This window comes from Balaenoptera physalus, assembly GCF_965194825.1.
Source record: "Balaenoptera physalus genome assembly, chromosome: 16".
Taxonomy (NCBI): Eukaryota; Metazoa; Chordata; class Mammalia; order Artiodactyla; family Balaenopteridae; genus Balaenoptera; species Balaenoptera physalus.
Window position 1 is genome coordinate 77,170,052 of NC_138898.1, and position 12,691 is coordinate 77,182,742.

A 12,691-nucleotide genomic window follows, 5' to 3' on the forward strand; every position below is an offset into this window, starting at 1 on the left:
GCAGCCCTTTTCCTTCACATCCAGTTTTCTACCCAGGTGCTAGTGTGATTACCCCCCCAAAGAAATGAGATAATATCAGTCCCCTACATCAACAAAGTCAACGCCCCACAACTTCCCGGATTACACTCAATAGCTGCTCTGGCATTTGGTCCCCATCACCTCATCTCTCCTATCACTTCCTTCCCTGTTCCATGGACCCCAGGCCTTAACGACACCAAGGAATCATGGACCCCAAACACCTTGGAGTCCTTTGCTGTGTCTTTTCCTCCGCCCGGTACGCTGTTTCGTCCCTTCACTGATAGTCAGGCTTCTCATCCTTCAGGACCCAGTTCAAGCCTCTGCCAGCAGTCCAGGCTGACAGCCTCATGAGCCGTGGGCTGAGTCTGCTTCCACACTAGACTCATTTCTTTTTTTTTTTTGGCCGACCCGCGACTTGTGGGATCTTACTTCCCCCACCAGGGATGGAACCCGTGCCCCCTGCAGTGGAAGCACGGAGTCCTAACCACTAGACTCCCATGGGAGTCCCATGGGGCTGACTCATTTCTGCTTCTCCCCAGCAACTAACACGAGGTGAGGCACAAAGTAGACATTCACTAAAAATCTGAATGAAGAGATGAATGAATGAATGGCATATTCCCTCACACCTTTATCCCAGCATAAAGACAAAGAAAATAAGTTCCATGAATGCAGGGATTTTCTAAAAATTGAAATATAATTGATGTACAGTATAAGTTATGGGTGTACACTATAGAGATTCACAATTTTTAAAGGTTATACTCCATTTGTACTCATTATAAAATATTGGCTATATTCCCTATGTTGTACAATATATCCTCATAGCTTAGTCATCTTATACATAATAGTTTGTACCTCTTAATCCCCTACCCCTATATTGCCCCTCCCCCTTCCTCTCCCCACTGGTAATCACTACTTTGTTCTCTATAACTGTGAGTCTGCTTCTTTTTTGTTATATTCACTAGTTTGTTGTATTTTTCCAGATTCTACATATAAGTGATACATACAGTATTTGTCTTCCTCTGCCCGACTTATTTCACTTAGCATAATACCCTCCAAGTCCATCCATATTTTTGCAAATGACAAAATTTCATTATTTTTTATGGCTGAGTAGTAGTCTGTTGTGTGTGTGTGTGTGTGTGTGTGTGTGTGTGTGTGTATACCACATATTCTTTATCCACTCATTTGTTGATGGACACTTAGGTTGCTTCCATATCTTGGTAATTGTAAACAATGCTGCTGTGAACATTGGGGTGCAATTATCTTTTTGAATTAGTTTTTTTAAATTGTTGTTGTTGTTGTTGTTTGGAAATATACCAAGGAGTGGAATTGCTGGGTCATATGGTAGTTCTATTTTTAGTTTTTTGAGAAACCTCCATACCGTTTTCTGCAGTGGCTGCAGCAATTTACATTCTCATCAACAGTGTACGAGGGTTCTCTTTTCTCCACATCCTCGCCAACATTTGCTATTAGTGTTCTTTTTGATGATGGCCATTCTGACAGGTGTGAGGTGATATCTCATGGTGGTTTTGATTTGCGTTTCCCTGATGATAGTGATGTTGAGCATCTTTTTATGTGCCTGTTGGCAATCTGTATATCCTGTTTGGAGAAGTGTTTATTCAGGTCTTCAAGGCAGGGGTTTTTGCTTGCTTTGTCCATTGCTGGTTCTCCAGTGGCACTATGGCACCTGGCACATAGTAGGTGCTCAATAAATATTAGTTAAATGAAAAAAAACAAAACAAAAAAGTAAATATTCATTAAATGAGTGAATGTGTGAAAGATGCACAATTCAAATCTGGCTGCGGCTCTAAGGACACATAGGCACACACGATGTGATGACAATGGTAATCCGTCTCACGGGTCAGTGATTTTGAGCTCAATACATCCATGATCACTTAAAGTCCACTCAATAACAATGTGAGGTGGGTTGCCTGGACCATACACCAGCCTCCTATGCAGTCTCCCTGCCTGAGTGGCCTTTCTAGAGCATCAATATCACCAGGCCAGCCCCTGCTCAGAAAACCTCTCCAGTTCCCCGCTGCTGATGAGATAAAACTCAGACTTGCTCACCTGACTTCCCACTTTAGCACGTACCACCATTCCCCATGTACCAGATTCTGGTCCCAAGGTAGTTCCTGCGTCTCCCCACCTCCATGCCTTTCTTCATGTTGTTCCTGACCCTTGGAATACCTTTCCCTCTCCCATCTCCAAGTCCAACTCCTACTCTTCCTTTCAAGGTGAGCTGCAGGAGTCTTTCTTGACCCTTCCGAAGCTGGAGAGCAAGCCTGTTACAAATACAGATGACCAGGTCTCTTCCTTGGAAATTCTGAGTCAGTAGATCTGGGTTTTTAGCAATTACCTCTGGCAATTCTTATTTTCAGTCAAGTTTGGGAACCACAGTATATCAGATAGGCAAGGCTAACGCTAGGTTATGCTACATAACAAGTATCTCCCAAATCTCAGTGATTTAATACAACAAAGGTTTATTTTTGTAATGGGCTTGGGTTACTTCCCAGAGCACCTATCCTTCAAGGAAGACTCAGTGCTTCAGGTAGCAAAATTTAAATGCAGCTTAACAACCCATTGGACTCCGAGTGCCTCATATTCAAGGACCCCATCTGATTAATCTCTGCCTCCCCATGGTACCTGGCACAGGACCTATCACACCTGCTTGCTCAGGAACAAAAGAAGGAATACCCATTTGACCTATTCATCCATTAACCAGTATTTATTGAGGCCCTGCTCTTTGTGCCAGGACTATGCTCTGTGGCTACAGACACAGAAGAGGGCAAAACAAACGTCAACCTGTCCCCATGGAGCCACTTACCTAACTTCTCTAAGCCCTAGTTTCCAAATCTGTAAAATGGGCTCTAATCCTTACCCTTCAGGCACAGCATGAGGATTTACTGAGAAAACGAGCATGAAAGCCATTTATAAACTTGAAAAATCTCAATTCAAGCAGATGTGGAAAAGCACTGTTATTCTGGTGTGTGCCCCTTCCTGTTCCTCCACCCCTCAAATCCAGTGCTCAGGTTATATTCATTAAGGCCCTGGAATTTAGTCACACATCCCTCTCCACACTGTTCCTACTGTCTGTTAAAATCATCCTGAACCCAAAAGTGAATATAATGTTAATAACTTACATAGTGCTTATCATGTGTCAAGCTCTGTTTAAGTGTTTTTGTTTGTTTTTTAATTTTTTTGGCTACACCACACAGTATGTAGGATTTTAGTTCCCTGACAAGGGATCGAACCCGCGCCCTCTGCATTGAAAGGGCGGAGTCTTAACCCCTGGGCCACCAGGGGAGTCCCTGTTTAAGTGTCTTATACGTGTTAATTCATTTAATCTTCACAAAAACCATCTGGGATTACTGTTATTATTATCTCCATTTACAGATAAGGAAACTGAAGTAAAAGAGTTTAAGTAACTTACTCGAGACAGGAGCTAGGATTCAAACCAGGCAGAAATCCTGGACTACTGAAACATTCTCCTGATCAACTGGTATCTGCCTCCCAGTGGGCTCATTCTAGCCCTTCTCTCCATCAAAACCAGAGTCAACATCACGCAGCAGAGACTAGATCATGGCACTGACTTTGTAGATGTGTTTTGGGAGAACCGATGGCGTTATAATATTGAGTCTTCCTATCCACGTACGTGGTATATCTAGCCATTAGTTTAGGACTTCCTTAAAGTCTTTCAATAAAATTTAAAAATGTTCTCTCGTAAAGGCCATTGACATATTCTTAAAAGATTTATTTAGGCACCATATATTTCTTTTTTAAAAATATTTATTTATTTATTTGGCCGTGCTGGGTCTTCATTGTGGCATGTGGGATTTTCATTGCCGCGTGCAGGATTTTCTTTGTGGCATGTGGGATCTTTTTAGTTGTGGCCTGCGGGATCTAGTTCCCTGACCAGGGATTGAACCTGGGTTCCCTACATTGGGAGCGTGGAGTCTTAGCCACTGGACCACCAGGGAAGTCCCAGGCATCATATATTTCTGTAAATGGTGTTTTTACATTTCCTAATAGTTTGTTGCTATGATTTATAATGGCAATTTATTTTAAGGTATTTCTCTTATTCCCGCAAACTTGCCTCCACATACAGCAAGGGCCAGAGACTGAGGAGTGCTCTAGGACCCTCCTCCTCCCACACCATCCCTTCCAATCTGCAACTGTGTCTGATAGATTCTGTCTCTTTAGTGACTGTTGCATCCCTAACTTCAGGCCTCATTATTTTTGGCCTGATTCCTAACTGATCTCCCAACCAACCTTCACTATAGTCAATACTTACTGCACCCTTGCGCAAACAGAGAAAGGTGTCCTTTCCCAGGACACTCTACCTCCATCTGTCAGATAACTGTTGCAATAAATGTTCAAATACATGGTGGCTACATGTACTTGGTGGCCCTTTTGTGTGATGCCTTGTGTAGTGCACACTGGCACAGTCATCTGTGGTGACCTTGCACATGGCTACCAGAGGGTATCTCTGTAAAATTAAAGTTTGATCATGGTGTTCTATTAGGGGCTGGCTGTCTGTGTCCCCCCAAAATTCATATTTTGAAGCCCTAATTCCCAATGTAATGGTAGCAGAAGATGAGGCCTTTGGGAGATAATCAGGTTTAGATCAGCTCATGAGGGTGGAGCCCCTGATGGGATTAGTGCCCTTATAAGAAAAGGAAGAGACAGCAGAACTTTCTCTTTCTGCCATGTGAAGACACAGTGAGTACAAGCTAGGAAGAGAGCCCTTACCAAGAATTAAATCTGTTGGCACTTTTTTTTTTTTGGCTGCGCCACGCTGCTTGTGGGATCTCAGTTCCCCAACCAGGTATCGAACCCTGGCCCTGGGCAGTGAGAGCGCAGAGTCCTAACCACTGGACCGCCAGGGAATTCCCTCTGTTGGCACCTTGACCTTGGACTTTCCAGCCTCCAGAACTGTGAGAAATAAATGTCTGTTGTTTAAGCCACCAAGTATATGGTATTTTGCTAGAGCAGCCCAAGCTAAGACATATTCCTTTGCTTAAAATTATTCAAAGGTATGCCTTTACCATTCTTTCTTTGACATAATTATTTAAAATAAATAATACTGGGCTTCCCTGGTGGCTCAGTGGTTAAGAATCCGCCTGCCAATGCAGGGGACACGGGTTCGAGCCCTGGTCTGGGAAGATCCCACATGCCACGGAGCAACTAACCCCATGCACCACAACTACTGAGCCTGCGCTCTAGAGCCCACAAGCCACAACTACTGAGCCCGTGTGCCACAACTACTGAAGCCCGTGCGCTGAGAGCACGTGCTCTGCAACAAGAGAAGCCACTGCAGTGAGAAGCACCGCAATTAGAAGCACCGCAAGGAAGAGTAGCCCCCACTCACTGCAACTAGAGAAAGCCCGCGTGCAGCAACAAAGACCCAATGCAGCCAAAAATAAATAAATAAAACAAATAAATAAAAATAAATAATACTTTCACATGGTCCAAAAATCTAAATTATACAAAAGGTTTCCAGTGAAAATTCTTACTCTAACGATTGTACTCACTACCTTAGTCTCACAAACCACCCACAGGAACCACTTCTATTTGTTTATGCACAACTTTCCAGGATTTCTTTATGAGGTTCCAGGAAAAACACGTACATATGCCCACGCGCACACACACACACTCACACACACACTTTTTTTCTTATACAACAGTAGCATGATACACTCATTCTAACATTTAACTAACAATATATTTTGAAATGTTTTCATATTTATACATAATGAATATCTTCATTCTTTTTGATGGGTGCATACTCGCTAATGGACAAGTTTCAGATGTACTGCAAACAATATCCAATGAATAACATTGATGTATGTGTCATTTCACACATGTGCAGATCTGGTGAATTAAAATTCCATTTCTTCACCCTCTGCAGCCCATATGGACTTGTGACTTGCTTTGACTAATAGAATATGGTGCAAGTAATGTTGTGCCGGAGGGCCTCAAGAGACCTTGCAGCTTCTACTCTCACCCTCTTGGAACTCTGAGGCCACTATGCTATGAAGAAACCCAGGATGAAATACCATAGAGAGAGAGTGGCTCAGCCATCCTGGTCAACTGGACCATCAGAGCTTAGGTCCCAGACATGTAAGTGTGAGAGAGGTCATCGTGGGCCATCCAACTCCAGCCAAGGGGCAAGCTGACCGCTGCTGAGTAATCTAAGGTAAGATGGGCAGAAAAACCACCCAGCCATTCTTAGAATCTGGAGACACAATATATGCATTCAGAATTCAGAAACAATATATACATTCAGAAGCTTGATAACTATGGTCTGGGTTGTATCATTTTGCAGCCCCACCAATGAGTGAAAGTCCCTGTTTCCCCACAGTTTTGCCAAAAGACTATGTTGTCAAACATATGGATTTTGCTGGACTTCCCTGGCGGTCCAGTGGTTAAGACTCTGCACTTCCACTGCAGGGGGCACAGGTTCTATCACTGGTCGGGGAACTGGGATCCCACAAGCTGCGCAGTATGGCCAAAAAAAAAAAACAGAAAAAGAAAAAAAAAACATATGAATTTTGCTGGTGCAATAAATTAAAAAATAATATCTCAGTATTATCTTAATTTTCACCTCTCTTATTATGTGCAAAGATTAACATCTGCATATTTGTTTGTCTTTATTGTCTTTTTGTGATCTGTCATGTTCTTTGCCCATTTTTTTTATTGAACTGTTGGTCTTTCTTATCGATATATGGGAGCTCTTTAAATAGTAGGGAGATTAGCCCTTTGTATATGATAAGGATTGCAAATATTTTTTCCCAGTTTATTGTCCTTTGATTTTGCTTTGACTTTTTTTGCCATGCAGAATTTTTTCCCGTAGACAATATATTAATCTTTTATTTTCTAGTTTCTGAATTTTTCATATCCATTGGTAATGTGCTTTTATTTTTATTTTTTTTACTGAAGTTTGGTTGATTTACAAAGTTGTGTTAGTTTCAGGTGAACAGCAAAGTGATTCAGTTATACATACATATATATCTTTTTTTTTCAGATTTTTTTTCCCTTATAGGTTATTACAAAATATTGAGTATAGTTTCTGAATTTTGAGTTGTAGTTGGAAAGGCCTTCCTCACTCTAAGAATTATAAAGAATTTTGCCCATATTTTCTTCTAGTATTTTATTTTATTTTTTAAATTTTTAAAATTTTGGCTGTGTTGGGTTTTTTTTGCTGTGCGCGGGTTTTCTCTAGTTGCGGCGAGCGGGGGCTACTCTTCGTTGCGGTGCGCGGGCTTCTCACTGTGGTGGCTACTCTTGTTGTGGAGCACGGGCTCTAGGCGCATGGGCTTCAGTAGTTGTGGCACGTGGGCTCAGTAGTTGCGGCTCGCGGGCTGTAGAGTGCAGGCTCAGTAGTTGTGGCGCACAGGCTTAGATGCTCCGCAGCATGTGGGATCTTCCCGGACCAGGGCTTGAACCTGCGTCCCCTGCATTGGCAGGCGGATTCTTTAACCACTGCACCACCAGGGAAGCCCTCTTCTAGTATTTTTATGCAGGTTATCCTGACAAGTTGTGTGAAGCATCACCTTTAGAATGAAGTTCAAGGCCAAGGTTATGGCATGGGTGACCTGGTGTCATCCACATGGAGAGGAAACAGGAGGAACAGAAGCTGGTTTAGGAGATTCTCAGGGGGAGACGATGCATGGTGTTTGGGACACGGTGAGTTTAAGACATTCATGGGACCTCCAGGAGGGGAGGAGGGGATGTCCAGGAGGCAAGTGGATTCAGGGGTCTAGAGCTTACGAGAAAATTGGGGGCTGAAGATGTGGGCTTGGGAGCCAAATACGGATGTCAGCTAAAGCCACGAGAATGCGTGTAGAGTTTAAAGAAGGGAGGTTCTCAGATGGCTCTCTAGGGAGTGATCAAGGTAAGGCTCAAGACACATCATGAAGAGAGAGCTGTGTGGGCTTCATCTCTGTAGCCCCTGGGGCTTGGGCACAAAACCAGCCTCAGAGATATCTGTAGGGTGAAGAGAAGCCCTTTATGTAATACATGCATGGACATCTTTGGTTCCTGGGGAGATGGCAAACAGGGAATGGGAGGAGGACCAACAACCTCCCCGGCAGTCCGCCCCAACCCAACAGGTGTGGAAGAGAGACCCTGTGATGGGGGAAGGAAGAAGGCTCAGTCTTGCAGTCGGCCCCCTCCTCCCCCCACAGATGATCCAAAACAGAGCATCAATAGGTGGCAGCAACTCCCCAAAGGTGGATGGAACACAGGGAGCCATCCCTGGCTGGCGTTTTCCTTGGATCCTAGTGTACTGGTTAAGAGCATAGAGTCTGGGGCTTCCCTGGTGGCGCAGTGGTTAAGAATCCGCCTGCCGGGCTTCCCTGGTGGCACAGTGGTTGAGAATCTGCCTGCCAATGTAGGAGACACGGGTTCGAGCCCTGGTCTGGGAAGATCCCACATGCCGCAGAGCAACTAGGCCTGTGAGCCACAATTACTGAGCCTGCGCATCTGGAGCCTGTGCCCCGCAACGGGAGGGGCCACGATAGTGAGAGGCCCGCGCACCACGATGAAGAGTGGCCCCCGCTTGCTGCAACTGGAGAGAGCCCTCGCATAGAAACGAAGACCCAACACAGCCATAAATAAATAAATAAAATTAAAAAAAAAATCGTCTGCCAATGCAGGGGACACGGGTTCGAGCCCTGGTCCGGGAAGATCCCACATGCCGCGGAGCAACTATGCCTGTGCGCCACAACTACTGAGCCTGCGTGCCACAACTACTGACGCCCGCTCACCTAGAGCCCGTGCTCCGCAACAAGAGAAGCCACTGCATTGAGAAGCCCGCGCACCGCAATGAAGAGTAGCCCCTGCTCACTGCAACTAGAGTAAGCCCGCGCAGCAACGAAGACCCAAAGCAGCCAAAAATAAATAAATAAATAAAATAATTAAAAAAAAAAAAAAAGAGCATAGTGTCTGGAGCTTCCTTTCTGGTTCCAAATCCTGGCCCTTGCATTTACTAGTGTGTAACTTTGGGCAAATTACTTAACATCTCTGTGCCTCAGTTTCCTCCTCTGTAAAATGAGGACAATAATAGTACTTTCTCACAGAATTGATATGAGGATAAAATGAGTAAATATTTATAAAGTACTAGTATTGGTACCTGGCACATAGTGAATGCTAGGTAACTATTAAATTAAAAAGAAATAATTTCATTCCTTCGTGAATACTTATTGACCAGCTACTATGTGCCAGGCACTGTTGTAGGCACTGGGGACATGGCAATGAATAGTGCAGGTGAAAATCCCTGTCCCCATGGAGCTTACATTCTAGTAGGGTGGAGAGGAGGGGTGGAGGCAGACAATATATAGAATAAATTAGCAAAATATATGGTGTGTTAGATCCAAGAGGAGACACGAGAGATGGGCAGGAGTTGGCAAGACAGCTAGCCTAGGATCTGGCGCACAGTACGGCTCAGGAGATGGAAAGGGGAAGGAAGACGAGCAGCAGCGTGGAAACCCTGGCAGAGACACTGGGGCTGCTGACATCATCAGAGTGACAATCGTGATCATCACCGTCATATGACGGCAGCAAACACTTAGCTAGCACTTAATACCAGATACTGTTCTTTCACTTTACACATATATCATTTCATCGAATCCTTACGGCAACCCTATGAGATTGGTACTGTTATGGTTCCCATTTTTCAAATGAGGAAACTGAGTTAACATAGAGAGGTTAAGTAGCTTGCCTTACAGGGTTATACAGCAAGTGAATGAGCTGGGATTCCAGCCCAGGTCATCTGGTTCCACTGTTGGTAGATGGACCCGCAGATGGAGGGGACAGGACAAGCTGCCAAGCATCAAGATCAAGTAGGGTTTGGGACTTCCCTGGTGGTCCAGCAGTTAAGGATCCGCCTTCCAATGCAGGGGACGCGGGTTCAATCCCTGGTGGGGGAACTAAGATCCCACATGCTGTGGGGGAACTAAGATCCCACATGCTGTGGGGCAACTAAGCCTGTGTGCTGCAAGTAGAGAGAAGCCTGCACGCTGCAACTACTGACCCCACGCGCTCTAGAGCCCAAGCACCACAACTAGAGAAGCCCGTGCACCGCAACGAAGAGCCCGCACAGCCAAAATAAAATTAAAAAAAAAAAAAGATCAAGTAGGGTTTGACCTTCACACAGACTGAGAGGAAAATACCCCCCAACACCCACACATTCGAGGCCCAATATAGTTAATGCACCCTTCAAGGCTGCTCAGAGGGCCTGAGAGGAGTCAAAAAGGACCATGAAACAGAGATATGGGCTCAGCTCTGGAAAGCTCCATCCCCAGAGCCATTCCCTCTAGATGGCCTCTGCTCCCCAGCTCCTCCACACACCACTCCATGGGGCTTTGAGCCCAGCCTCCTATGTATGACCTTAAGTCACCATCCCATAGCCCTGTGATCCCATCCAGAGACCACAAATAAAATGATGACTATCATAATCCTGGGTAATTTAACAAAGGCACCAACAAATCCAGATCATAGCTGGAACCAAGAAGGCAAGTCATCAAAAGGCTGAGAAACAGAGAGAGGCAGGTGGGACTGGTGGGCCCAGAGAGACCTGGAATCCACAGTAGTAAAAGCCTGCAGAGGGGGGCTTTTGCAAGACCCTTTCATATCCTTCCTTACCTCACCTGATATTGCTCAATTCTTACCTTAGGCAAAACAGAAATGACCAGACCAAGTTGTCAAATGGAGAAATTAAGGCCCACGGAGGAGCAATGAATTATTTAAGACAGGACTAAAGGTCAGATGTCCAAAACCCTTCCACCGTACCACTCAGAGAGACAGAGAGAGACTAGGGACAGAGACAGAGGGAAAGAAAGGAGGGGGGCAGGGAGGCAGAGGCCAATAGGAAAGACCCAAGAGCAGAGCAATTCTTCCTCATGATTTCCAGGGAACTCCGCGGGCAGGGCTTGGCCTCCTGAACCCTTCATTTAAGCCTCTAACCCTTCATTCCCCCTGTGGGTTGATCAGAGCAGCACCATCTTCACTCCTTCATTCCCAACCCCAGACGAGCCAAATTCTAAAGGGAAGAGGAGAAGGATCAAAGCCCCTCACATAGAGTGATACAGCACTTGACAGTTTCACTATCATTGAACTTTAGAGCAGGGACTACCCATAAAGACTATCTCCCCATCCCCCTATTGCCATCCATTGTAGAGATGGGCGATCAAGGCCCTGAGATAAGAAGTGACTTTCCTGAAGTCCACAGCAACTCAGTCACAGAAATCTAGGTTTCCTTGGGACTTCCCTGGCTTCCACTGCAGAGGGCATGGGTTCGATCCCTGGGAACTAAGATCCTGCATGCTGCACAGCGTGGCCAAAAAAAAAAAAAAAAAAAAAAAAATCTAGATTTCCTTACTAGGACATAATAGAGAGGGGCCCTTCCTTCCCTTGCTTGACCTTCATATAACTCCCTGGAAAGAATCCTGGGATCCAGGAGAACTAATATTCATCCTGGCTATGCTGAGACTCACTCAGTGGCCTTGGGGCCTCCTCCTATAGAATGTAGGTTCCAAAAGTGCAAGGCATTCTTGTCTGTTACGCCCTCATGTATCTCCAGCCCTAGAACAGTGTCTGGCCCATAGTAAATTCCCAATAAATATCCACTGAATGAATGAATGTCTACAGGGCTAGGGTTAGGGAAGTGTCACCGTGACAGCCTGAAGCCTAAAAGAGAAGACTAGGGAACCATAATCTTCATCTTCAGTTATATGAAAGGCTAAGATTCTGTCCACAAATATTTACTGAGGGTCCACTATGTGCTGGGTACTGAACTAGGTGCTGGGATTCTGGTGAGAACCCTACAGTCATGCCCTCACCTCAAGAGCTCACAGGCCACTATAATGTGGAATTTTTTTGTGGGCTCCAGAGGGTAGACTCCGGTGCAAGGTGGGGGTCTGGGGGGGCAGTCTAAGTGACATGCTGCTCAATACAATAGACTCTTTTCTCAGCCTGAGCTACCCTGAAATGGTGTCGCTGCTCAGAAGGTGGTGAGTGCAGCGGGACTGCAGCGTTCAAGCCGGGCGCCAGCCGCCCACCTGTCAGAAGCTGTGCCAGGAGTATGCGGGAGAAGAGATTTCTGCCTCGGGTGAGGTCACTTCCCACCCCCAGATGCTCTGCCTACAAAACCCTGCAACTCTCTGATGCTGGATCTTTTTCTTTTCTGAATTTCAAGGTCTCATCATGTGGACAGCTCCAAATTCTAAGTCGTCTGCCCAACACTCCCGGACCCAAAAGAAATAAAGCCGAATTCAGCCAAGGTCCTACCACCCACTGCCTCTGGGGATAGTCAGCGCCCCCTCCCCGCCGCGTGGGGGCTGAAGGGAGGTAGGTAACTCGGGCACCGGGGTGCCGAGGACGTCGTGGGGAGATAGGTGTTCCAGAGACGTAGTTGACAGAGCCGAGACATGTGACAGTCGAAGCGTCACGTTCTGTGGTCTGAGGCTGGGACCGGGCCGGTCACGTGACGCAAGGAGGGGTGCACCGTGGGGTGATGTGAGATGAGGGGCCTCTCAGATTACATACCAATGACGCATTCTCACCCCTTTTGGCAACTAGATTTCCGTTTGAAGATGCGATAGTTCCGGCGAAGTGGGCGGGTTCTCACGTCCTGGCAATTTTGCTTCCGTTCGGGGCCCTGCTGCTTCCGACC

At 45.8% G+C, this 12,691-nt stretch overlaps 1 protein-coding gene across 1 annotated transcript in view; it reads right to left on the reverse strand.

The window, feature by feature from the left end:
- The window catches only part of STX1B (syntaxin 1B), a 33,606-nt gene extending 20,920 nt beyond the window's left edge, over positions 1–12,686 (reverse strand). The window contains exon 1 of the mRNA XM_082429566.1: positions 12,582–12,686. The gene's annotated coding sequence lies outside the window, so the exon portion shown is untranslated. The remainder of the gene's footprint in view (positions 1–12,581) is intronic.
- Between the last annotated feature and the right edge of the window lie 5 nt (positions 12,687–12,691).